This window comes from Schistocerca nitens, chromosome 3 (assembly GCF_023898315.1).
Source record: "Schistocerca nitens isolate TAMUIC-IGC-003100 chromosome 3, iqSchNite1.1, whole genome shotgun sequence".
Taxonomy (NCBI): Eukaryota; Metazoa; Arthropoda; class Insecta; order Orthoptera; family Acrididae; genus Schistocerca; species Schistocerca nitens.
Window position 1 is genome coordinate 715,201,323 of NC_064616.1, and position 27,101 is coordinate 715,228,423.

The 27,101-nt window shown below is 42.8% G+C and overlaps 1 long non-coding RNA gene across 1 annotated transcript in view; it reads left to right on the forward strand.

The window, feature by feature from the left end:
• Positions 1–27,101, forward strand: part of LOC126248687 (uncharacterized) — a 102,977-nt gene that overhangs the window by 15,540 nt on the left and 60,336 nt on the right. The window lies entirely within an intron of this gene.

The following is a 27,101-nucleotide window of genomic DNA, read 5'->3' on the forward strand; positions in this document are numbered from 1 at the left end:
TTAATGAAAGGTACTGCCGTAATGCAGCTAGATACTGCTCAGCATGAGCCAACATGTGTTGATAAAGGTAGATAGACTGCGTCAATTCTTATTTGTTCACTTATAAACACCATTGTTAGGGAAAACCTTCCCCCTAACTTTAAAGTTACTCCCGTTGTGAATGATTCAGTGATTCATTAGTCCCCATTGTGGAAGCTCATACCTTGTTAGGGTGTTTGATTTTAAATGGAACATGTGCACCATTATTCGAACTGCCATATCGCCCATTGATTTGTATTACGGCAGCAATTCTAATCAGGCATAGGGTAGAGTAGGTTATTTCCATAATAACTAACAGTAGAAGTAGTAGCAGAAGTAGCTAACTGCGTCAAGGGGAGTTTATGATGGTTCATTCTACTAATAACATCACAACATTGCGCTAGAGGCACCATTCGGGATAATATCAACTTACCATAACATCACTGAGTAACAATGAAGCTTGATACTGATGGAATGGTTAATTTTAGTGACACGGCATTTTCTGGAATGAACTGCTGGTAATAAGGTTCCTTACGCTACTGGCGGGGCTCGGTGTGCGTGTATCCGTTCTGCCAATGAAAGTCTGATGAATAATACCCGTAATCGCTACAGTTATTTTTTGATTCCACCGCAGTATTTCGTACCCTAACGCCACGTTACCAACTTTATTCTGTACTTCCTTCTTCTGTCGAGGTTAATCTGGACTGAGTCGCTCCGACAGTACCAAATCCATCTCATTTTTACCATTCAACATCAACGAGGTATTGCTCCTCCCTTGCTGCAGTATTCCATGCTTAGTTTCAACCTGGTTTCCCGTAAGGCATCGGTGTTTCGGGTTGTCAGCCAAGCAGACGGCCGATGTTTTGGGCGAAACAACGTATTGATGATCAGTCAGTAGTGTTTGGGCAATTCTAGGGAAAAGCCCTTTCATCTTGGCCTACACTAGGTCTCCAACACATCTTTCCCTATCTACACTTCCGGCTTCCCTACTTTCTACCGACGTTACTTTGGCACCCTACCTTCTGATCATCATAATTACGTATGAATGCCTGTCATAGATCTCTGCATTTCCCGTCAGTCATTTTTATTTTGAGGGAAACTGAGTGACCTAACCAGTTGTTGTACACTTGCACATCTCTTGTACACCCTACTCACCCTTGAGAGCGCCTAATAGTATTGTGACCTACATGTGCTGAGAAAGTATCCTCTCAAAACATCAAGAATATACACAAAGAGCAATAACGAACACGATAAAATAACAAATAAATGTCATGTGCACGAGGGCAGTTTTAGTTGTTTTCTGGTTACTCCTCCTTTCCTAAGGTGAACTCTGATCTCGTCTATGCATTTGGCGGAGTGTTTGCAACTTTATCCTCCATCACTTTCAGTAGGTGGTGGCTGCGCAAATGCGTGACGATATTCCCAGTTCCTCTGAGACTTCTTGTTACCTCTGTACCTCAGTGGGACCTCTAATTCTACAGTCAACAGCTTTAATTAGCTCTTGAGAAACCGAGTAAAATGCGAGCGTTCATAGCAACAAAACAACTTTGAGGACAGCCGACGTTTGGAAATCCTACTACTTTTACATGCGGGAAACTAATAGACTGAAGTACCTTGGGGCTAGTAATAAGAATTTCGTACACGGTAATTCAACGTAATGAAACACCGCATACCCAGTAGGCTTTAGTGTTGCAATCTCTCTTTCTGCACTTTTGTTCGCGCCTCTGGTGTTCGTAATCTCTTGTGGACATAAATACTGCTCATTGATCACTGACATGATACATTTATTCAACACATCTGTGTGAACTTTGGCTACGTCTATTATACAATTTGCAAGCGTTGAGCAATCACCCTCAGTCACGAAGTACATTACCTTGTGTACCATCTTATTTCAGTTCCTCCCTAGTCGGTTACGCAGCCATTGTTTCCAGGCACATGAAGCACTAGCCTGGGACTCTCAAACGAGAAAATGTCCGAAAGGAGCGTAATCTTCTCTCAAGGTAATATTTGTTGTATTTAGTAATGTATGATTGTAAATACACTTTTGGAATCAAGGAAGATGCAAGCACACCACTGCCTATGCTGTTCTTCACTCGAGTACCTATATCCCCTATGGAAATGTCGTTTACCTGACCCATCAGGTAGCAACTATTTTTGTTATTTCACATGTGAACATCTCTAGTAGTCCTTACTTACTGAATTGCGACCAACGTGAACTACGAAAATATCTCCTCAAAACTTCAAGAATTTACCCAAGGAGCAATAACTAACGTGGCGAAGTAACAGGTGAATGTCATGCCCACAAAGGCAGTGTTATCTGTTTGCAGTTGCACCGACTTTTCTGAAGTGACCTCTCCTCTCGTCTATGTCCTTGCGGAGTGTTCCCAACTTTATACTGTATCACTATCCCAAAATGGTGGCTGCGCATATGTGTAACGACATTCCTAGTTCCGTGAAGATTTCCACTTAGGTCTATACCGCGGTGAGACCTCTAGGTCTAGTGTCGAAGCTCTTAAGAAACCGAGTAAAGTATGAGTGTTCACAGCAACCAAACAACTTTAAGGTCAGCCGCAACTTGTGTATTGTACGACTTTTGCTCGCAGCAAACTAACAAAGTGAAGTACCTTGGAGCTAGCAATATGCATTTCATACACGCTGTTTCGACATAATGAAACACCACTTATCGCGGGGGGTTTACTGCTGCAGTCCCTATTTCTGCATGTGTGTTCGCGTCCCTGGAGTCCTTCATCACCTACAGACGTTTCTCCCGCCCATAGAACACTAACGTGATACATTGGTTTAACACACCTTCATGGCCTTTTGTTACGTCTCTTATATATGAAGGGCTTATTTCAATAGTGGTACAATTCCATTTTTGTTCGTTTTGAGATACAGAGTCCTCAAGTTAAATGAGTGCTGAAAAATCTGCAGTTAAGATACCAGAAATATTGAAGAATATGGCTTCTTGATAGAGATGAACCGTTCTTTCTGTTTGTTTGGATCATTAATTTCAGAAGCATTATAGGCAGAAAAGTGGAGGTAATGGACTTGTACCACTATTGAAATAAGCCCTTCATATTTTACAGGTTTTAAATGATAGTCCCCGGTCACTACGTTCGTTACCTTGAATACCGGCGTACACTACTGGCCATTAAAATTGCTACACCAAGAAGAAATGTAGATGATAAACGTGTATTCATTTGAAAAATATATTATACTAGAACTAACATGTGATTACATTTTCACGCAATTTGGGTGCATAGATCCTGAGAAATCAGTACCCAGAACAACCACCTCTGGCCGTAATAACGGCCTTGATACGCCGGGGGCATTGAGTCAAACAGAGCTTTGATGGCACGTACCGGTACAGCTGCCCATGCAAGATTCAACACAATACCACAGTTCATCAAGAGTAGTGACTGGCGTATTGTGACGAGCCAGTTGCTCGGTCACCATTGACCACACGTTTTCAATTGGTGAGAGATCTGGAGAATGTGCTGGCCAGGGCAGCAGTCGAACATTTTCTGTATCCAGAAAGGCCCGTACAGGACCTGCCACATACGGTCGTGCATTATCCTGCTGAAATGTAGGGTTTCACAGGGATCGAATGATGAGTAGAGCCACGGGTCGTAACACATCTGAAATGTAACGTCCACTGTTCAAAGTGCCGTCAATGAGAACAAGAGGTGACCGAGACGTGTAACCAATGGCACCCCATTCCATCACGCCGGGTGATACGCCAGTATGGCGATGACGAATACACGCTTCCAATGTGCGTTCACTGCGATGTCGCCAAACACGGATGTGACCATGATGACGCTGTAAACAGAACATGGATTCATCCGAAAAAATGACGTTTTGCCATTCGTGCACCCGGGTTCATCGTTGAGTACACCATCGCAGTCGCTCCTGTCTGTGATGCAGCGTCAAGGGTAACCGCAGCCATGGTCTCCGAACTGATAGTCCATGCTGCTGCAAACGTCGTCGAACTGTTCGTGCACATGGTTGTTGTCTTGCAAACGTCCCCATATGTTGACTCAGGGATCGAGACGTGGCTGCACGATCCGTTACAGCCATGCGGATAAGACGCCTGTCATCTCGACTGCTAGTGATACGAGGCTGTTGGGATCCAGCACGGCGTTCCGTATTACCCTTCTGAACCCACCGATTCCATATTCTGCTAACAGTCATTGGACCTCGACCAACGCGAGCAGCAATATTGCGATACGATAAACCGCAATCGCGATAGGCTACAATCCGACCTTTATCAAAGTCAGAAACGTGATGGTACGCATTTCTCCTCCTTACATGAGGCATCACAACAACGGTTCACCAGGCAACGCCGGTCAACTGCTGTTTGTGTATGAGAAATCGGTTGGAAACTTTCCTCATGTCAGCACGTTGTAGGTGTCTACCAGCGCCAACCTTGTGTGCATGATCTGAAAAGCTAATCATTTGCATATCACAGTATGTTCTTCCTGTCGGCTAAATTTGGCGTCTGTAGCACGTCTTCTTCGTGGTGTAGCAATTTTAATGGGCAATAATGTATTTCAGTTTCTCCCTAGCTGGGTATGGAGCCAAAGATTCTAGACACAGAAAACACTAGTCAGAGTCTCTGAAACGAGAATGTAGTATTTGTTTTATTTACTCATTGCTGATCGTATATACACTTCCGGAATCGAGTAAGATGGAAGGGCGGATAAAACGTCACCTGTACTATTCTTCACTCGGATAACTATTACGTTGGTGCAAAAGCTTGTAGCGTTTGTTTTGCATGTTCTATTGGTTTATTTATCGTAGGTCATTTTTTAGTTGTTGTTCACTGTTACTATTTGAGTTTACATGTTGTGATTTTGTCATTTTGTGATGGTGAGTGGAACTGTGGATGCTAGAAAGTGAAGTGCCAAGTGGAGAAATCGGAACATTTTGGACATATTCCTGTGTTTGAGTTCAACAGAAGTATGACAACAGCGGAGCCAGCCAGAAATATTTGCGCTCTATTTAGAGATGATGCCACTAGACAGAGCACGGCAAGAAAATGGTTTTCTCCTTTTAAGGAGGATCGTTTTGACATCAGTGACTCTCCACGTTCAGGAAGACCTTCGGGGTTTGATGAAGATAATTTAAGGGCATTAATCCACAATCAACCACGTCAGTGAACAAGAGAATTGGCAAATGTTATGAACTGCGATCATTCCACCATCGTGTGACATTTGCATGCAGTGAGGAACGTTCAAAAATCGGGTCTTTGGGTAAAACATTCCCTAAGCCAAAATCACAAAAATCAGCGGATGGTCGTATGTGCTCTCTGCTTGCTCCCTATCGACTGGCTCGTAAGCAACGCCGACCATTCCTATCCAGTATCGTTACCGGTGACAAGAAATGGTGTCTTTATGCTAACATAAGGACCAGAAATGAATGGTTGAGCTCAAACAAAGTAGCAACTCTCCGTACAAAGACCTGTGTGCATCCACAAAAGATAAAGCTATGCATCTGGTGGAACTACGACAGTGTGGTGTACTACGAATTGCTTCCCCGAGGTTGACATTTATTGTCAACAACTGAGACTTCTTCCAGTCGCAATCCAAGAACAAAGACTAGGAAGACTGAGTGAAGTGATGCTACTTCATGATAACGCCCATCTGCATTCTGCTAGACCGACAAAAAACGCTAGACGGGAGTTGGATTGGGAAGTCGTTCCGCAACTACCTTACTCACCTGGTCTGGCACCCTCAGATTTTCACTTTTCCCGCTCTGTATCGAACAGTATTCAAGGAATATTCTTTCCAAATGAAAAACCTCTGCGAACATGACTCGTCGAGTTCTTTGCCCCAAAATCACGTGATTTCTACAGTCGCGGAATCGAAAAGTTAAAGCAGCGTTGGTAGACTGTTGTAAATAGTGAAGGAGAATATACAATGGATGACTAAAGTCTCTGTTATGTGTCTCTGTTGTGTTTATTAAACTTATGGAAAAACGCTGTCAACTTATGCACCAACCCAGTATATTTCGTACTTAGATGTTGTTTTCCTGACCTATTTGACAACAACTACTTTTATTATCCCGCACCTGTACTTCTCTCGTAGGCGCTGCTCACTCTTGAGAGCGCGTAATAGAATTGTGACCTACACGTACTAGGAAAATATCCCCTCAAAACTTCAAGAATTTACACAAAGAGCAACAATGAACACGGTAAAGTAACAGATGAATGTAATGGGCACGAGGGCAGTTTTATTTGTTTTGTGGTTACTCCGCCTTTACTGAGGTCACCTCTCATCTCGTCTATGCCTTTGTGCATTGCTCCCAACTTTATCCTGTACCACTTTCATTAGGTGGTGTCTGCGCATTTGTGTCTCGATATTCCCAGTTCCTCTCTCACTACCAGTTAACTCTATACCTCGATGGAACCTTTAGTTGTACTGTCGACAGTTTAACTTAGCTCTTGAGAAACCGAGTACAGTGCGAGCGTTCACAACAACAAAACAACTTTAAGGACAGCCGTTGCTAGGATATCTACGACTTTTACACGCAGCGAAGTAAATTACCCTGGTGCTAGTAATAAACACGGAAGTATGACTGTGGCAGCGTGTGGGTGTTCCTAACTGACATACTAATTACGACCAAAGAGTAGCTCTGATGCTGGCCGCGGTGGCCGAGCGGTTCTATGTGTGGGAGCCGGATGACCCATCATTTTGAAGTCAGTAGACGTCTGCACTCAAAAAGGTAGGGCTGCGCTATAGTGGCTCCCCAGTAGTAATGTGCATGTCACGGTAGGTGAGGCGTCTGATGAGTCGGCGTCCTTGTAGACTCCCAGTTCGTCCGCTGACCGCATGTTTGGGAAGTGCCCTACAGCAGGTGGACAGGTTGACAGATACCTCAATCCCCGCCCTTAGGCTAGAATGTCTACGGACAGCCCTGGAATCTCAGCACGCTGCAGGCGCCCCTGACCAGGGTGTGGCTAGGCGGCTGCTCTCACAAGGGAACCTCCCCATCGCACCCCCCTCAGATTTAGTTATAAGTTGGCACAGGGATAGGCCATGAAAAACTGAACACAGATCAATCGAGAAAACAGGAAAGAAGTTGTATGGAACTATGAAAAAAATAAGCAAAATATACAAACTGAGTAGTCCGTGTCCAAGATAAGCCACATCAAGGTACGTGTACACTGATGAGCACCGTGGTCCCGTGGTTACCGCGAGCAGCTACGGAACGGAAGGCCCCTGGTTCAATCCTCCCTCGAGTGAAAAGTTTTAATTTTTTATTTTCAGACAATTATAAAAGTTCATGCACTCAGACATGATCAACTTCGCTCTCCAAAATTCCAGGACATGTTCAGATTTGCTTGGACACATGCAGGATTTGACGGTCTACACACGGAAAAACGTTAAAAACGTATGTTTTGACAGAGCACAGGGAAAACTGTGCGACTATGAAACTTGCATTCATTTGTTGCAGTTTATGTGACAAACTCTTATGTCTTCATCACTTTTTTGGGAGTGATTATCACATCCACAAGAAAACCTAAATCGGGCAAGGTAGAAGAAACTTTTTACCCATTCGCCAAGTGTGCAAGTTAGGTGGGTCGACAACATATTCCTGTAATGTGAAGCACATGCCGTCACCAGTGTCGTATAGAATATTTCAGACGTGTTTTCCTGTGGAGGAATCGGTTGACCTATGAATTTGCGATCAAATGTTTTCGGTTCCTATTGGAGAGGCACGTCCTTTCGTCTACTAATCGCACGGTTTTGCGGTGCGGTCGCAAAACACAGACACTAAACTTATTACAGTGAACAGAGACGTCAATGAATGAACGGTCAGATCGTAACTTTGTGAAAATAAAGTAAGTAAAATTTTTACTCTAGGGAGTACTCGAACCAAGGACCTCTCGTTTTGCAGTTACTCACTCTAACCACGGGACCACGGCGCTCCTCAGCTTACACAGTCCTTGATGTTGCATATCTTACACTTGGACTACTCAGTTTGTATAATTTGCTTATTTTTTCATAGTTACACACAACTTCTTCCTGTTTTCTCGATTGATCTGTGTTCAGTTTTTCAAGGGCTATCCACTGTGTCAATTTATAACTAAATCTGAGGGGGGTGCGATGGGGAGGTTCCCTTGTCAGCAGCTTCCCCACAGAAGGCGTGTTGAACCTGGGCTTTGGCGCGGCCCAGATGCCATGGTGTGGCACGGCTTGAGCTGAGCAACAGACCAATGCCGGTGTGGGACGCGCCCTCTCAGCGACGGCGAGAATAAGTTGGCCCCGGAGGCGGTCGCGGCGGGGCTCCCTCTATCTTTGGCCGTCTCGCCTGCAGGTCACGCAGGAATGCGCCCACTCCAGCTATCCACTCCCAGCTGCATGGTGGAGGACAGCTCCCCCAAGTCTGGTGCAGCACCCTTGAGAGCCGTTCACTGCGCGCATTCACAAATGATTCTGCCTCTCGACCTCAGTTGTCTCCACAGTACCAGGACTCAAATTCGTCTATGCAATGACCACAAACCTTACAAAACCTTTACCTAAAGTGTTATCAGTAGCATCCATCGCTAGCTCAATCACTTAAAAAAATAATTTTAAGGATTATAATTATTGGGAAGTGACCCTAAGTGAATATCTAAATATAATCAAAATTTATAATGGTAATGTGTTTAACGACATTTATAAAGGAATATTCAAAGATAAGATGAAATGTAGCAAAGAAAATATGTTATCGTCTATCTTAAGGATACTTACGTTGCACAACTAAAGCGAATTGTTTTTGTGGTATATCCCCTCACTGACTATTTTAAGATTACTGATTATTGCTAATGAAAACTGATACATATGGTTACCCTCCACTAACAACTTCTTCATCTTATAGAGATTAGATTTACTTTCATTCCAATTGATCCGTAGTGAGGAGGTCCACCAGGATGTAGAACATGTCAGAAAAACAACAATACATGACAAATATTTACAACTCAAACAAATAAGCTAATGTACCATTCCACAGATCCCAAGTGGAATGATCGTCATTTTTTAATGAACACTATATGAAAGAATCATTTTACAAATACTAAGACACTGAATTATTTATTTATTAGGTAATAAACGTGTAATACAACTACTATAATACTTATTTACAATGAACATATTACTGCACTGAAATGGTGCAGAAGTTAAATTGCACTTACACACACACACACACACACACACACACACACACATACACACACACTTATTTGCAATGAACTCATTACTGCTCTGAAATTGTGCAGAAGTTATATTGTACTTATATATACACATAATTATGATCTAACATGCAAGATAAGGTTCAGAATGGCTCTGAGCACTATGGAACTTAACTTCTAAGGTCATCAGTCCCCTAGAACTTAGAACTACTGAAACCTAACTAACCTAAGGACATCACACACATCCATGCCCGTGGCAGGATTCGAACCTGCGACCGTAGCAGTCGCGCGGTTCCAGACTGTAGCGCCTAAAACCGCTCGGCCACCCTGGCCGGCCAAAATAAGGAAATCAATAAATTTAACGTGGTAAAACTAGAAAGGAAAGTAGGATGTGAATAACTATGATGTTTGAGACCTATAAAAACTGTTATCTAGTCTGCATTAGCGCACTGTCCAGGAATATTCAGGCTCTTTCCAATGTATTTTGTGGGTGCAGCTGCTGTGAACATATTGAAAACATACTCTCACCCAAGAAAAGAAATTTTCACACAACATTGTCAAGAATAATTCCTTAGTAGTCACATCAGACAAAATATATGGTATGACACCTATAAGATAATGAAAAAAATTGTCCTAATGCGTATTGAGATCTAAAATAACAGGATGGTAGGATAGATTATACCTCTCTAGCGTCTTCATTACGCTAATTGGTGAGGCCACAGATCTTAGCACCAAAGTGAGGTATTGTACCATATGGTGACGTGCCGTCGACAGGGTCCGTCAGATTGTGTGTGAGTCTTCTTGCACATTCGTTGTTACTCAGTATGCTCTCTCCTGAAACTTGTCAATGCACACAAACAGTTGTTCCAGATTGATTGTACTGCTGCATAGGAGTCAAGAGTGAAATTCCATTCACAAACAATTACATCCTGAAAGTAAGACGTAAGCAATTATCAAATGGCCTACTTAACATCTACTGTGCTCGGCCCAGAGTTTTGGGTTTGTCATGGGGTACTTCCTATTCCTCCACTTTTGCGCATCTCCATGTCTCGGTAGTCTGCACTCTCACACAAAGGTGAGATGAAGCTGTGCCGAACTTAAATCCGTGCCGATAACCCTACTCAGCAAGTGGCAAGGACGGGCATGACGGCCACCTTAGCACCATACGCACTTGGTAATGGAACTTGGTGCACCCAGTGCTGGCATGGCCTGTCGCTCACAAAAAGAAATCTCAACCAGATGACCCTACGCAACAGCGGCGAGGGCGACCTTGGTGATCACCTCAGCAACATATACAAATAACAGTTACAACTGAAATTGTCCCATTCACAAATGAGTGTCCCTGTTGAACCGAGGAATGAACTGAGACAGGTGCAGCTCTATCAAAGTATACTCAATGCTCGATAAAGTAACCTCTCGCCCTCTCGCCCTCATGCCCCACAACCCCACAAAAACACGAGACAAAACTCAGCATATGTCATTGCTAAAGACGATTACCCAAAGGAACGTCAAAGGCGACCACAACAACATAGCAGTCACTTGAGAAAGAAATTACAGATATACTAGAGCACTTCTGTTACATATACTAAAATACATGTACTATCAGGACCATACAAATGCCAGAACTCGTGTTCTTATGAGTAGGTATGTGTCACTCGATCGGCATCACACACACACAAAAATGAAAAAAAAAAAAAAACGAAAAATATCCTAGACAATAAAAAATACATCTAACCCTTCATACAACTACACATACAACGAAAAGCAATGAAAAGGAAATCCTGTATCTAAAATAAAACAAGCATACCATTGGTGACATTTATTCTAGGAAATGTTTTATATGGCAAATGTAGTGGAATCTAATTGATTTTTTTGTCCCCGGCGATTCATGCTTTGCCGCGTTTGATATTTGCAATCCCCTGCACTCGAAACGGCCCGTCGAATACGAAAAAGAATTTGAGACATTCCTGCTTTGACTCACTTCTCGACAACACGGAGCTTGCTTCTGCTGTTTCCGCTAGTTATGTTGGCTGCGACTCTTGTTGAGTGCACATTCAAGCTCTTTCTTGTGCGCGTCACGCAACATCAGTGGGAAGACTATAAGATTCCTAATTACGTCTTCTGTTTACCAGAGTTGAACATTAGAGCTCCTTCGTTTCTGATGCAAAATCTCTTCATACTGGTGTAAGCTATTCCCTGTCTCGGCATTCCACACCGCAGACCGCTGTTTCATTGGCTAGAGTGCTTGGGTCAATCTGTATGTGTGCTACTGAAAAGTCTCTGCTGTTAGCAGATTTGGCACAGGCACTGGTAAATGAGCTCTGAAAGCTCATTCGAGCACATTCGAATACAGAGTTTTGTTCTTCAATGCTTCTACGTTTTCGATAGTTATGTTGTCTGCAAAAGAAGAAGTATTGTTCCTGAAGCACATGTAACGTATATTGATGATCTTATTGATACTGGTATCATTGTCAATAACCGCTTCATTGTCTTCCTTTGAATTTTGCAGACTTTTGTCCTCCGAAAATTGTAAGGGACATTAGCGATTCCTACGTTATGATTCTGGCTTGTGCTCTTCGAAAATTTAAAGGTCTGTTGAAGAGGTGTGAGATAAGAGATGTATTTCCCATTTGTTTCCTCAGGTTTTCTTCCTGTAACGCTGTTTTGATTGCTCAGTGTGAACTGTTTCCTGTCTCGGCATTTCATACAGCATACCTGCGTGTTACATTGGCTAGAGTGTTTGAATCAATCTGTCTGTGTGCTACCGAAGATACTGAAAAGTCTCTGTTGTTAGCAGATTTGGCACTGGCACTGGTAAATGAGCTCTGAAAGCTCATTCGAGCACCTTCTAATACAGAGTTTTGTTCTTCAATGTTTCTGCTGTATTCGCTAGTTATGTTGGGTGCCAAAGAAGAAGTATTGTTCTGAATTACGTGTTAGGTATACTGATGATCTTATTGATGCTGGTATCATTGTCAATAACAGCTTCATTGTCTTCCTTAGAATTTTGCAGACTTTTGTCCTCCGAAAATTGTAAGGGACACTGGCGATTCCTACGTTATGATTCTGGCTTGTGCTCTTCAAAAATTTAAAGGTCTGTTGAAGAGGTGAGATCAGAGATGCATTTCCCATTTGTTTCCTCAGGTTTTCCTCCTGTAACGCTGTGTGGATTGCTCAGTGTGAACTGTTCCCTGTCCCCGCATTCCACACCGCAGCCCTCTGTGTTACATTGGCTACAGTGTTTGAATTAATCAGTATGTGTGTTACTTAAGATACTGAAAAGTCTCTGTTGCTAGCGGATTTACCACAGGCACTGGTAAATGAGCTCTGAAAGCTGTTTTGACTTGAATTCGACAGCTTTCCTTTAGCACACTCGAATACAGAGTTTTGTCCTTCAACGTTTCTGCTGTTTAGCTAGTTACGTTGGCTGCGAAAGAAGAAGTATTGTTTCTGAAGTACATGTTACTTATATTCATGATCTTATTGATGCTGCTATTATTGCCAATGACCGCTTCATTGTCTTTCTCTGTATTTTGCAGACTGATGTCCTCCGAGGATTGTAAGGAACCCTAGCGTATCCTACGCTTTGATTCTGGCCTGTGCTCTTCGAGGGTTTGACGGTCTGTTGAAGAGTTGAGGTCAGAGATGTATTTCTCATTTGTTTCCTCGGGTTTTCTTCCTGTAACGCTGAGTAAAGAAATCAATGATGAGCTTGAACGGATGTCATGTGACGTCCGTCCAGACCTAACGCAACGAACAATACCGAATGAAAAGTGGCAACATTTTTGGCTACCATGCAGTGGGCTCGGATTTGATTCCCGACCGTGTTGGAGATTTTCTCCTCTCATGGACTGTCTGTTGTGTTGTCTTGAATGTCACCGACGTGGAAGTTACCCAATGTGGCGTCACCTGTAATAGGACCTGGCGAGCGGACTTCATCGGATGGGGCCTCCTGGCCAGTAACGGCAGACTGCCATTTATTTTTTTCCCCACCTTTTGTTTGTGAAAAATCTTCTCCCATTTTCTCTTCCTTTTTATAAACATTACCACCGTTACCGATCGATCGACCAGCCCTTTTTCGTCTTGACCTTGAGTGCAGCAAAGCTTCAGAATATCAGGCAGCAACTTTGCCCCTATTGTTTGTTCGTCATACTTAAGTACAATTTCCGTCTCCTTGTTTAAGGTGACCACTCCTCTACTCAGGTCGAGAATCACCTGTTACTCCCTCAAGAAGTTCATGCCAAAAATCCGCTCGATTGCTTGGTCTGGCTTGGTTTGGTTCTAGACGGTGCCGTTGACATGAAAACTCGAGTCTCGTCTGCAGGTTGACTACTATGCCCTTTCCTGCAATTGCACCTCTGATCTTCGTCTTTTTCATAGTGAGTTCTGGACAGTTCCTGTTTCTGAACAGCGCTGGGATGTCTCTTTGGAAATGGCCATTATGAGACTACCGCTGTCCACAATGGCACGAACGTAGCCTCGCCTACAGCAACCGAAATTGCAGGGGGCAGATCCTCACTGCGTGCGTCTCCTTTATTTCTCTAAATATCTCATGGATGCACTCGTACCCGATTACACGAATCGGGTCCTTTCCGGAAGTGTTAGTGGAGCAACTGTGGACCGCTTACGCTCGCCTCTGACGCCAGCTGCGGCTAGGGCTTAGGTTTCACGGTCCTTGAGACGGGTTTGGGACCTAGGTTCTCAATTCTTTCACCGTCCTGTTGATTTTGGTTAGGTCCACTCCAACCGCTCGCCTCCTGTTGATTGTGCCCCTGATCTCGCCCAGTTCGGTAAGATCTTCGGGCGTTATCTTGTTTGTACCGTAGGTTTCCGTAGTTTCTTTGGTATCACTGTCCTACTCTTTTCCCTGGTGCTCCAGGATACCCGTTCCTTTCGTTTCTCGTATCGTCGTTCTGCCATAGTTTCTGATTGTTCCCATCATTAACTCGTTTTTGTCCCTGGCGATTTATTTTTCATATATCAGCTCTAACTCACAAAGTAAAGTCTTGAATGTTTCTGCACTGTGCCCGCATTTCCCTACTAAAGCTTTTTGATAATATGTCGGGAGCATTGCAACACAGAACCAAATTATTTCTGATGCGCTGCAAGGCGTGTCTAGAAACTGATCCTTCCGCAATAAAGTCTCAAACATCCTGACGATTGAAAGTCCGGCCATATCACTATCTCCTGTTTTGTTCTGTCTCGTGACCAATAAGCGGCGAGAAACGCCTCCTTGAACTGATCATAGGATTGACAGTTTGCCGCCACATCGCCCATCCTTTTCGCGGCTCTTCTCTCGACATGTGTCACAAATAAACTCTAATTTTGCGCTGGTGGGCCGTGAAGCTGGAAGCGCCCTACTAAACTGTCTGATCCAAATTTTGGGGTGCAGCTTATTCCAGGTTTCATTGAAGTGTCGAAACTTTAGTAGTGACAAAGTGGTTTGTTTCTCGCACGTGAGGATATCATGGAATCAGATATGTGAATTTGTGCGATTTTTGCGTTAGTTCATGCCGTCTGTTACCGTTATAAAGGCCTGAATCACCGCTAAATGTATCCGGAGTTGTTTCTGTTCTAAGTTAATCCTCGAGTGCGCACTCGTCATGTCCCCGCACGTATTTTGCCTTGAGGTATTGGGTGTAGATCTCTTTGGCATCGTTCACACCGCCGGGAACCAATAGTTTTGTGCCGGATAGGATGCATTTATGTCTGAGTTACCTGTTCTGAGCGTTATCTCAATCTGAGCTACCCGGTCGTCCAATTTTGTTAATTTGTTGAGTTCAGCTCGGCCGCATTCTGTCTGTCCCACTCGTGTGCTCAAGGTCGTAACATTTTTGTTCGTTGTGTATTTCGTGAGTTTTGCTCGGCTGTCCGCAACAAGAGCCATTTCTTTGCCCTTGCTGCTTCTATCCTAGGTAGGCGCGCGCCTCTTTTAGCGTCAAGCTCCATTGTCTCGCTTCCGCACTCACTTGAGCCATCTCCGCTGCTCTGCCCCCGAATTCGTCAGTATGGTGGGTAATTTGTTTTTGTAGTTCTTTCGAGCTGTCCTCTTTCCTTTCCTCAGCGCCCTGAATTTGCTTTCTAATTTCTGCTATACTCTCTGTCCTCCTTTTGTATATCTCTTTAAGGAGAGCAATCACCTGATCTTGTGGTAGTTCGTCAGCCATACCGATAACTGTTGACGTGACTCGCGATTCCGAAATGCTGTTGAAATGGCAACGACTGAGCGACCTGTCTTTAATATGTCTCCTACCCTCTGTCATGTCAAACACCGCGTTAGCTTCAAGTGTCCATGCTTTCTGTCCATGATCTACCTCCGACGAGTGGTAATCATCCACATGTCGCCCTGACTGCTCTGTGGTACCGTACGTTAATTCGTCCCCGGTTAAGTTCTCATCGCTGCCGTCAAAGTGCTCCATCACGATACACGGCTCTGCGCGACCTTCGTCTCTTAATAATCGTGCTCTACTCCGCGTCAGAGTCCATGCATCAATGACATAACCCGAACAAAAACTCTTTAAAAATAAAACTGACCTACACATTTACGCTTTTTGACATGCAGAATTTAACGTAAAAAAATACGCCTCCAAAAACCAAAAAGGCACAAAACATAAATAGGTTATCGACGCCAGTGACAACGCCGATATTCAACACTCAGAGTATATGTGAGACAGAACCCACAGAACCATGAATTATCACTGAAGAAAAGCCGCTAAATAAAGAAAAAGAACAACCATTACTACAAATGCGCGAGGTCTTAAAAGCTACCATGGGACTAATGTTGAAAAGACAAGTCAAATAATTTATGGGCGAGAATTGTGGAAAAACTTCTACGTTTTGATGGGAAGATTCCAGGAGGATCGATCATAGGGCACTGGTCGCCAGTTATGAAAGTTAGCTCGTGGCTGCATGTTGGTGTCACTAACTGACATGCAAATTAGGACCAGAGATTAGCAAAATGATTTTATGCCCATCGCATATTAAAGCCAATTTGCAATTATGCAGAATCAAACGTAATAATGGAAGACAGACTGGCGTGATGAGTCTTACTACCATTTGTGGGAGGGCCAAGAGGCTTGCCATCGTACAAGCACTTCGTACATGGTAATTCGTCGTAATGAAACACCACATGCCCCAGAGGGCTTACAGCTGCAATCCATCTTTCTATAAGGAGTTTGTCCGCAGCTCGTGGTCTCGCGGTAGCGTTCTCGCTTCCCGAGCACGGGGTCCCGGGTTCTATTCCCGGCGGGGTCAGGGATTTTCTCTGCCTCGTGATGACTGGGTGTTGTGTGTTGTCCTTAGGTTAGTTACGTTTAAGTAGTTCTAAGTTCTAGGGGACTCATGACCATAGCTGTTAAGTCCCATAGTGCTCAGAGCCAATAAGGAGTTCGAATCTCTGGTATTATTCATCAGCTACGGACGTCACTGCTACCCATTGATCACTAACGTGATACAGTAGTTTAACGCATTTTTATGATCTTCTCTAACGTATATCATATATTTTACAAACATTGAATGATGCTCCCCCCCCCCCCCCCTCCCAGTCACAACGTATAGTCTTAGACATAAAAACTGACCGCCGGCCGGCCGCCACAGAGACTAAGTCTGAGTCGTTCACTTAAGGTGGCCAATAAAACCGACCGCCCCTGACAGCTAAGTCCGGCCATCTGCACAATCTGGCAACGCTGTTAGATGCGGAAAAGTCAGGAGGAAGTGTGATCCACTTCCGAGACGTCGTTGTGTTGGGTGAGCCTGTGGTACGGTGGTAATGGTCGCGAATTCCGAACTTACAGTCGCGTGTTCGCGTCTAACTGTATTTTATTTTATTTTTTTGGTCACTTTTCAGCCCTCGTCTAAAGTTATGAGTCTGATTGAACATCGAAGATAACTGGCTTCACATCCTACCCACCAGTAATAACTAATACTTCCAGAAACAAACACACACGACTGCTCGTAGCTACGTCGCGATCACAACAGTTGTTGTTGTTGTGGTCTTCAGTCCTGAGAATGGTTTGATGCCGCTCTCCATGCTACTCTATCCGGTGAATGCAGAGGAGGCAGCTCGAAAGATTTGAACTGTGTGTGGAGTGAGTGCTTTTCGGAAAAATACGCCAGAAAAAGATATTCTTGTTTCAACAAAGATCGTTCTGGCATGAATGATTTTCCGCATCAAGGAAGTCTCGGCTACTGATATAAGTAATGCATTACCATTTAACCGTCATGCGACACTTACATTCAACAAACGAGGTCCAGAAGGTGTAGGTGTACTGCATGCATTAATTCGAAACAACAAAAAACAGCGGAGTGACTATTATTGCAGTTTTGCTTGAACGTCATCAGGTCGCTCGTTGAGTATTCTTACGCAATACTGTTACTGGTGACGAGTTATGATATCTTTATCGTTAACTTCCTAAGTAGAAATGAAAGGCTGAGCCCTACCAAAAGACGTAAACTCGAACAAAGAGTAATGTGAACACAATATTTTCCATTTGATAGCTCCAAATGTGTGTTTTGTTCAAATGTGTGTGAAATATCATGGGACTTAACTGCTAAGGTCATCAGTCCCTAAGCTTACGCACTACTTAACCTAAATTATCCTAAGGACAAACTCACACACACCCATGCCCGAGGGAGGACTCGAACCTCCGCCGCGGCCAGCCGTGTGTGTTTTGCACTACGAATTCTTCCCCAAGCGTTTGTCCATCACAGCTGGAATTTGTTGCCAACAATTGAGATGCCTTTCGGTCGCAATGTAAGAAAATCGACCAACAAAACTACATCATGTGTGCTACTGCATGATAACGTACTCTGTTGATTTGAGAAACAAAGCTATCCAGGAGCTTGATAGGGAACTCATCTGTCAGGCACTTGTATTGATAGGGAAGTCATCTCTCGGGCACTTGTCCCTCTTATCGTTTACTCGTAACCTTTTACCTTTCCCACTTTTGATCGATCAACCGTCAAGGCGATTCGTTTCTAGACGAAAATGCTCTTCAAACTACACTGGTTTAATGACATCGTTAGATCGAATAGGTTTGATGATTACTGTTGTGTTCACTAAACTGTTGGATTCACAATTAAAATTTTCACTATACTAATACAAATTAAATTCGACATACTACAAAAACATCATGACGGCAGTCTACCTCAATAAAGCATTAAGTGCCCGTAACACGACTGTGCCTATTTTAATACGAATTGGTAGGATATTACCAACTTTTGAGTACGATAAGGTATGTACTTACTTCATGTCCTGTATCATACTCAAGTATTATGAAAATGTGGCAGTTCATAGATAAAATTACGGATTCACAACAACAAAAAATATTTCGGCAGAAAACAAAAGTGGCATTACGAATATTTGCAGTACCAGAAGGTTTGCGCTCTGATACTAGGGAGTACTGAAAGTAGGAAGATGTCCTTTGCTCCAGCGTTGTCTTACGATTGCCTTATTGAGTCGCTACCTGTCTGCTTGTAGTTCTGCTACAAAAATAATTAAAAACCTGGCTTTCAGCGAATCTCGAAAGGCGATCGAAAGCAACTTGCACCTGGTAGGCAAGCACTTCACCTCGGACGTAGCGGGAAGGTACGGCATATGTGTCTTACTTATTGACCCAGTAGTCTCTATGACAGATAAATCGCAACACAAAACACGAGAGTAGTATTTCCTGTGTGGAACAACGTTCGTGGACTCAAAAGCATTAACTGATGTCCTTTTATCAAATCTCAAGAGACAATCTCTCGCATTATTCAATTGAAATGACATGATAATATCAAGTGAATTTAGCAGGATAGATCTGTACCATCAAGGAATTAACTCGTCGGTCACAAATTAGCCATACATATTCTGTGTAGTTGCATTGTTTCAATTATACTAGCAGGAAGGATACCAGCTGATGTGTTCTGCGAGTGACCTCGGAAGTGACTACAGCTTCGTCTCAAAGCTGCAGGTGGCAAGGGCCGGAATATCCTCATTATATGTCAAGGAGTCTTATTAGCATTTCTCTAACTAGGTTTAGGGGCTAGAGTGTAATTACTTGCAACACGTCGATGCACTGAGTGCAAACGATACATCATAAAGTAATAACTGCGAAATTATTTATGTTTTACTGTCTTAATCGGTCCCAAAACTTAAAAGCGTATTCACCAGACACGATTCACAATAATGGAGCTTCTCCAGTGGTTGAGTTGGCAACGTATCTTTGCTATACAATATTGTTATTGAGATCACTGTCATTGGCACACCCTCCAGAAGACAGGCATGACCTGGCTTCCTGTTGTCAGCTTTTCTGACGGATATTCTGCCGTTGCTCGAAATCTGAAGACTTAAATTGAATTCGAATATTCCATATAGTGAAAATCTGATGTTTCTATTCTTCCATCTCTAACATTCAAAAGATAGTTACAACAAGCGGCAGAAAAGTGCCTGTGAACCAACAATTAATAGAGCAGTCATAATTAGTGGAAACTGACCAACACCATCTGAATTCTGGTAACTGTGAATAACTTCTTTTTTCGTCTGCACAGCACCGCAGTATGAACTTAAGGGTTTCGTAGGATTCCTACACTTAATTTCGTTGTGATCGTTTTCAATTACAGTTAAGGAGGAGCAAACTCATCACATTTGAAATATACTTTTCCAGTGGAATTTGGATCTTTGCCTTCAGTTGCAGCAATACAGTGTTAATCAATTAAATGTCGAAGGAAGGCTGTCCAGGCTGCCACAGGGCGTTAAAATTACAGCTACGGCGGCAGATGAAAATTTGTGCCTGACCAGGTTCGAACACAGATTCGTGGTGTCTCTACATATACAGGATGTTTCCGAAAGAATAGTAGATATTTTAGCAGGTGGAGGTATAGACGAATTGTATAAAAATTCCATATAAATGCGTCCAATTTTTATTGAGTACGAAGATACTGCTGTTACAACGTAATCCTAAAAAACTCAAAGTAAAGGGAAATGAGGACGTTCAAAGTTTATTTTCAAAAATTCCCGTCACAACTTCAGTTCCCAATTTATAACACCAAGTGTAGCTCTTTGCGTTCTTTTATGAGGTCTACACTAGTCATAGCCCGAACGATTAAATCGGCTCTTAGATTTACGTTTTCTTTGTAGACTTCACCTTTCAACCGCTTACACAGGCAAAATTCCAAAGCGATAAGGTCCGGAGACCTTGGTGGCTAAGAAAAATACCCATATCTACTGATCCATCTTCCGCGAAATGTTGACGACTAGAATGTGCAGGAGCCCCGTCATCCTGGAGGAACATACGCTTTCTTGTAGCCAAAGGAACGTCTTCCAATAATGCTGGAAGCTCATTTTCAAGGAAGTGTAGACCACACAGTACTGTAAGGACCAACAAATGAAACGAAAATGCATTGAACCCAGCTGTACTCAATAAAAATTGGACACATGTTAATGGCATTGTTTTTGTAGTTTGTCTATACTACCACCTCCTACAATATTAAATATTACTCCTGAAACATCCTGTATAATTATTCAGGTCTCGATGGACCATCGAATGTTTTTAGTGCTAGACGCACGAAATTGTCCAAACCCTCGCGGGAATACAGTGTGGTTTCGAACGAGTGGAATAATGGCCGGCGGGGTACCGCGTATGTGGTATTCGGCAAAAATGGGAATTTGCGTCTGACTGGGGGCGTATGTAGATAGGCCCTGCAGGCAGGTTGACCGTTGTGTCCCGATAGTGCAATGGTCAGCGCATCCGCCTAGTAAGCAGGATGTCCAGGTCTGAACCCCAGTCGGGCACAAATTTACTTCTGCTGCCGTTACTGTATTTCAACGTCCTGTGACAATGTGGACGTCTGTCTTTCGATATTTAAGATGCAATTGTTTACTGAGGCAATACGGGAGATTTGCGAACATTTATCTTGGCATCCATATAACGGGACTTCAACGGCATCCATTCCTTAGTCATTGCTTTGTGATGTCGCTAACCCATGTCATATACATGCGAATCAGATTCTAGCGCATATTTAGTCGAATAACGAATGGTCATTATACAAGTATTTATGAACAGTAGAAGCAGGATTGCAGCGAGCTGATCGTTTAACCAAGTGCAACGTAGACTACCAGTGTAGTGAGCCATTTCAGCTGCATAGCCGACGGTAATGCTTGTCAAGCAACCTACTGCAGAGTTAATGTAATACCCGCACAATGATCTCAGTAGTCATACTGTATCATTAGCAGCTCGTGAATGGAGTACTGTGTTCGTTAAATCAGATTACTCAAGCTGATACCAAATAAAGAGGAGCGACGACACCACCTCACTGTCATTACTTAGGTATTCAGCGCTAGATTATGTGCGCCATCATTAACGTTATTGTTTGACAGCATAACACCACAACACCCACTGACAACCTGTACCATTATCATCACACAGTTGTTACTCGCAGTGATTACAAATTGCTGCTGTTTGTCAAGAAATGCGGAAAGCGCGTCATCAATGTGAAGTCCCATTCGCATCACGTCTAGGACAGAGAGAATCGTAAATAACAGTAAGAGATTACCCAGCGAATGGAAGAGTCCACGTATTGTCTCGAGTTCTTGCAGTTTCATAGCAGTGTAGTTCCCGGTGGTTTCACACTAGCTGGTTCTTTTGGCTGTCGGAATACTCATCTGGGCATAATCAAAGTGTGATTGCTAGAACACTCAACTACGTTAATATCACTTCATTTTGGATTGAGTATTACTCGAAAAAACGACGTTAATTTGACGTTTCCGTCCGTCTTCTGGCGACTTATTGATTGAAGTCTGAAATGCAGTCTCAGTTGTCGCCTGCCGCATGAATTCTATAGAGTGTTGGGGCAGCACGCAGTCATTTCTGAATACAGACATGTTCAAGTATCTTCACTGCTCGAGGGCAAATCGTCTTTGTTGCATTTTTCCACACCGTAATTATCACAATAACGTAAGGCTCATTCTGCAGAAGAACCTGATGCCCTCAAGTCCTTAAATAAGAATCTGCGAGCGGTAGTAATGCATGAAAGGAAACAGTGTTGGACAAAAGGATGGAGAGCTCCCTGCTTTTTGCGGTTCCCTTCGGTTCGGCCCACGATAAGAATCTGCTGTCATATTATGCTTCAGAACCCTAAACTGTCTATTTTTCACTTCATACTAAAACAAGAGCTATGACATGAGAAGGAGAAATGACTTATATGCTTTTCCAAAACTTTAGTTTTTTGTGTTTATTTTCTCACGTCATACTAAAACAAGGGCGTTGATATGAAAGGAGGAAATGAAGTATACGCTTCAAGTCATAATATTTCTTTTCTGCTACTATTGCGTGCATGAATGCTCTGCAGTTAATTTTTGTGTGTTGGATAAATTTTGATATCACCTCAGATTACTTTGAGAGAAGGTTTCTATTTTCTTGGGATTCAAATAGAGTGGACATTTCATCAAATGGTTCAAATGGCTCTGAGCACTATGGGACTTAACTTCTGCGGTCATCAGACATAAAATCCACCGCTAGGAAACTGTACCAGAGGATAAATCCAACATAGCTAGGAGAGAATGGACAGAAAAAGTCGCGTTATCACAGCGAGATGCTAAAAGAATTCTGGAAGAACAAGAAAAATAACAGCAACAGATCGTAATTTTCTTTATGTGGTTCCGTATGGGTCTAAACAATGTAAAGAAATAAATAATACTAGTAGCAGTAGTGGTGGTGGTAGTAGCAGTAGTAGTAATAGAAAATTCAGAAAATAAAAATGACCATGCAGGTGTCATTCAACGCATTACGAAAGAGATGATACAAAGTAACATCTAATTAAGCAGACTACAGAATGGACGGCAATGGGGAAAAATACTAGTGAGATCAATGCAGGCGGAAAAGCATTGCGTACTAAAAGTTAATCACGTAGAGCTCTTCAACTACATCGAATGTGGTCTTTAGTTAACGATAACAGATGCTTAGTACACGTGAATAGAAGAGTTGTAATAACAAAGCAAGCATTTACAGCCAAGACATTTCAACAATTAGACACATCAAAGAGGTAATGCATAAATGTACTGCAAAATCAACTATACGTGATTTACATCTCTATAACTCTAGGGAATTAAGTAGAGAACTTTCTGGAAGCAACAGTAGGTTACATGCAAGGGACATCGACTAGGACAATATGGATGCAAACAATGAAAAATCTGAAAGCATCACGGGACGCAAAGAAAGGTAAATGGAGAAAATAAACAGAAGGAAGAAGCAAATCATTTCATACATCTTTATATACATCACCATCCTTTTCAATGTATTTACGGACAACGTGAGATGCAAGGGGCTACGAGGGCGAAGAGGAATCTCTACTTTCAGGATATCATGACCAGAACAAAATGCAACAACAGTATTGGGAACATTAATAAAATGGTTCAAATGGCTCTGAGCACTATAGGACTATAAACTGCTAAGGTCATCAGTCCCCTAGAACTTAGAACTAGTTAAACGTAAGGACATCACATCACACACATCCATGCCCGAGACAGGATTCGAACCTGCGACCGTAGCGGTCGCGCTGTTCCGGATTGTAGCGCCTAGAACCGTTCGGTCACTCCGGCCGGCAACGAAATTATAAAGTTAATAGATAATACTTACTTAACGTAATATGCAGGACATGGATTGGATAACAATTCAGTTTGTAACTTTCCATCACATTAAAATACTTTACAGTTATATTTGATGCAATTTTCATTGTTGCTTGTCTCTAGCATGTTAGTAGCATTAATTCAGATTGGTCGTGAATACAAACACACGCACACACACACACTCACACACATAGAGTTATTGATTCCAGAGGGAGTGACGCCTGCTGTCTGTTGAACAACACATGCACCCATCAGTTCCTCAGTTGGCGCCGAGTGGATGAGATTTTTCAGTTACCTTGCACTGCAAGAATTGTAAGGAGGAAACTGAAAGTAAAAGGGCTTGTATGCTAAATAGCTGCGACAAACCAAAGTTTGAGTGATTATTATCATATGATTCTCCACAGGGGTTTGGTGGACGAGTATACTTTTAGTAACTAACTCACACACCATCATTACGTAAGATTTCACAAAGGCGTCGGGGCATTGATTCCACTAAGGTCCTCGATAGCTTGATGTTTTACTTCACACCATTCCTTCTCTATGTTCGACTAAAGGTCGCTTGCATTTGTAGGTCCAAATGGCAATGGGCTCGTTATCTCTGCCCACATATTCTGTATGGGGTTGAGGTCCGGTGATCGTAGAACAGCTTTATCCTCTCTTGGCCTGAAACCAATCCTGCACTGCTGTGCTCTGATGGATGGGCCTGTGGTCCTGTAAATAAATTGCTACCTCATTATTTCATATATTTACATTTAAATAACGTATTTGAAAAAGCACATTGTATTAGTACTTTCCATACTGTTTAAGAATTCAATCCCTGTGATAGGTAATTGATCTAGATTCAACAGTCCGATTAGGAATGGTTTACCGAGTCTATCATATGATGAGAGACGTAGTCGGAAATCCACGTTACGACTGACCGGCTGAATTCGATTAGAACGATCTGGTATCGCACTGAAAGTGCAGAAATTGGATAATTTGAACGTCTGTATTGCAACAATGCTGCACACATAAATTCCTTTGATGGAGTAACAGGTAGCAATTGCTAAGAAAAAGTGAGGAATATGTTAACTAGCAGCAATGTAACGTCATTATAACCTATATTTACGTACTGCAAATATTCAATCGAACAATACACATGTATTTCAGTGGTGGAAAAATTCACCATATCGGATTTGCTGATGACATAATAAAAGTAATAATAGCAATAATAATAATAGTCCCGTGTGAGGTTGTTACATTCTCCACCGGGCGCCTCCGCAGGTGGCGGATAGGGGAAACGTCTTCCAGATACGGGTGGTACCGCGGAAATCAAATACTTGGGGTGGACCAAATACTAACACAATCCTCAATGGCTATTCAACCCGTTGAACCCAAAAACCAGACACGTCTGAGTGAAAATCGCCAGTACTCTGGTCAGATTCTGTTAGCGCAATGAGCTCGGCTGAAAATATTTGGTTCCAAGGACTTTAACAACTTCTGGTCCTATCAAGTCCTAGTATCATCCAGGCCAAACCAATGAAACACAAGCAAACATGAACTGTGCAAGTAAATTCAACTTTACCCCATGTGGTACACAACCCCCCCTCGACAGAAGGCAACTGGTCTTTCGGATTCTGGGGAGTCCTGTCTAACACAGCAGAGAATATGGGAGATCTCTTGTAAACTTCCCTACAAGCAGAAAACATGCATTGGAACACTAAATATCAATACATTGATCCAAAAAGGAAAACTACATAATCTCACATAAGAAATCGACCGACAAAGAATTCTCATCCTTACTCTTCAAGAAACATGACTAACTGACAATGAAGCCTTGCATTACGGAAACTATCGCATCTTCAAAATCAAAACGCAACAGAAGGTAGCGAAAGACGCACCAATCTACGGCAAGACATTTCTCCTACACAGATCCATCATCAACTCTGTCAAAGAAATCACACCCATTTACAATCGACTTACGACTATGCGCATTCGGAGCACCAAAAAGAAACACACACTCATCATTGCACATGCCCTCACCAACCTTGAAAATAAGAAAAACCCCGAAAGTGTTGAAAAATTCTGGAACACATTAAAAAAAAACCATAAGCAAAATTCACCAAGACGGCGTGAAAACCCTAATCGGAGATTTCAACGCTCAATTTGGGACATAAAATACCTACAGAAAAATCATCGTTAAAAATTCAGCACTCCAAAACACTAACACAAACAGCACACGTCTGATTGACATTTTCCCGTGTGAGGTTGTTACATTCTCCACCGGGCGCCTCCGCAGGGGAAACGTCTTCCAGATACGGGTGGTACCGCGGAAATCAAATACTTGGGGTGGACCAAATACTAACACAATCCTCAAACCAGGAAAACAGAAAACATGGCGATCCTCGATCCAGCATCTTGGTGAATACCAGAGCGACCAAGTTGTCATTTCCCATCCCCAGTACAGAATCATCCCTGATATATACTTACCAGTATTGTAACTTGTTTCGTTTTCCATCTCATTAGCCATTTAAACTTGTTATTTTGTATTAAATACGTATGTATTCGTCAGTGTCACAATAAATTGTCTTCAGTTTACGTGAGGGCGCTGAGATCCTCGACTCTTACTGCCCTTCCCCCCTCCCAGAATCAGTCCTACTCGAACATTCATACTCTCTCTCTCTCTCTCTCTCTCTCTCTCTCTCTCGCACACACACACACACACACACACACACACACACACACACACACACACGGTACATAAATTGTGCTTTACATAAGAAAAGCAATAGTCATAATGCATGCTCAGTGGAATCAAGAGAGAGGAGTTCGTGTTAACGCAGTGAATGAGGAAGTAAATTACTGCCCTTCTGAAGCCGGTAAGAGGTGCGGAGTACCAAAGAGGACGGCTAGGCGTTCGTGGAAAAACTATATGGAAACAGGCTGTATCGGGCGGTAAGTAGGAGTGGGCGATCCCGTGTGTCCAGTGAGAGATATTTCCGATGTCTGTTCGACAGTATACACACCAATCAGTTCCTCAGTTGCCGTCAATTGGGAGAGATTTCTTAGTTTTCGTTAAATTTGATTGGCATCGCCTTTGTTACATACGTGGTTATATTGAATTCGTCAGCGTTTTTTTTAACAGATAAACGATTTTGATGTTGTATGTGTACCGGTCACGGGGAGAGCGTTGCAATCCGAAGTATATCGTGGAAAGACAGAGAAGTGGACGCTTTTCTGTTGGCGTTTGGGGCTACATCTCGGCTCGGGGAACAGGGTATATTGAAGCGTATGTTAACATTTTAGAACATATAATGAAGTCAGGTGCTG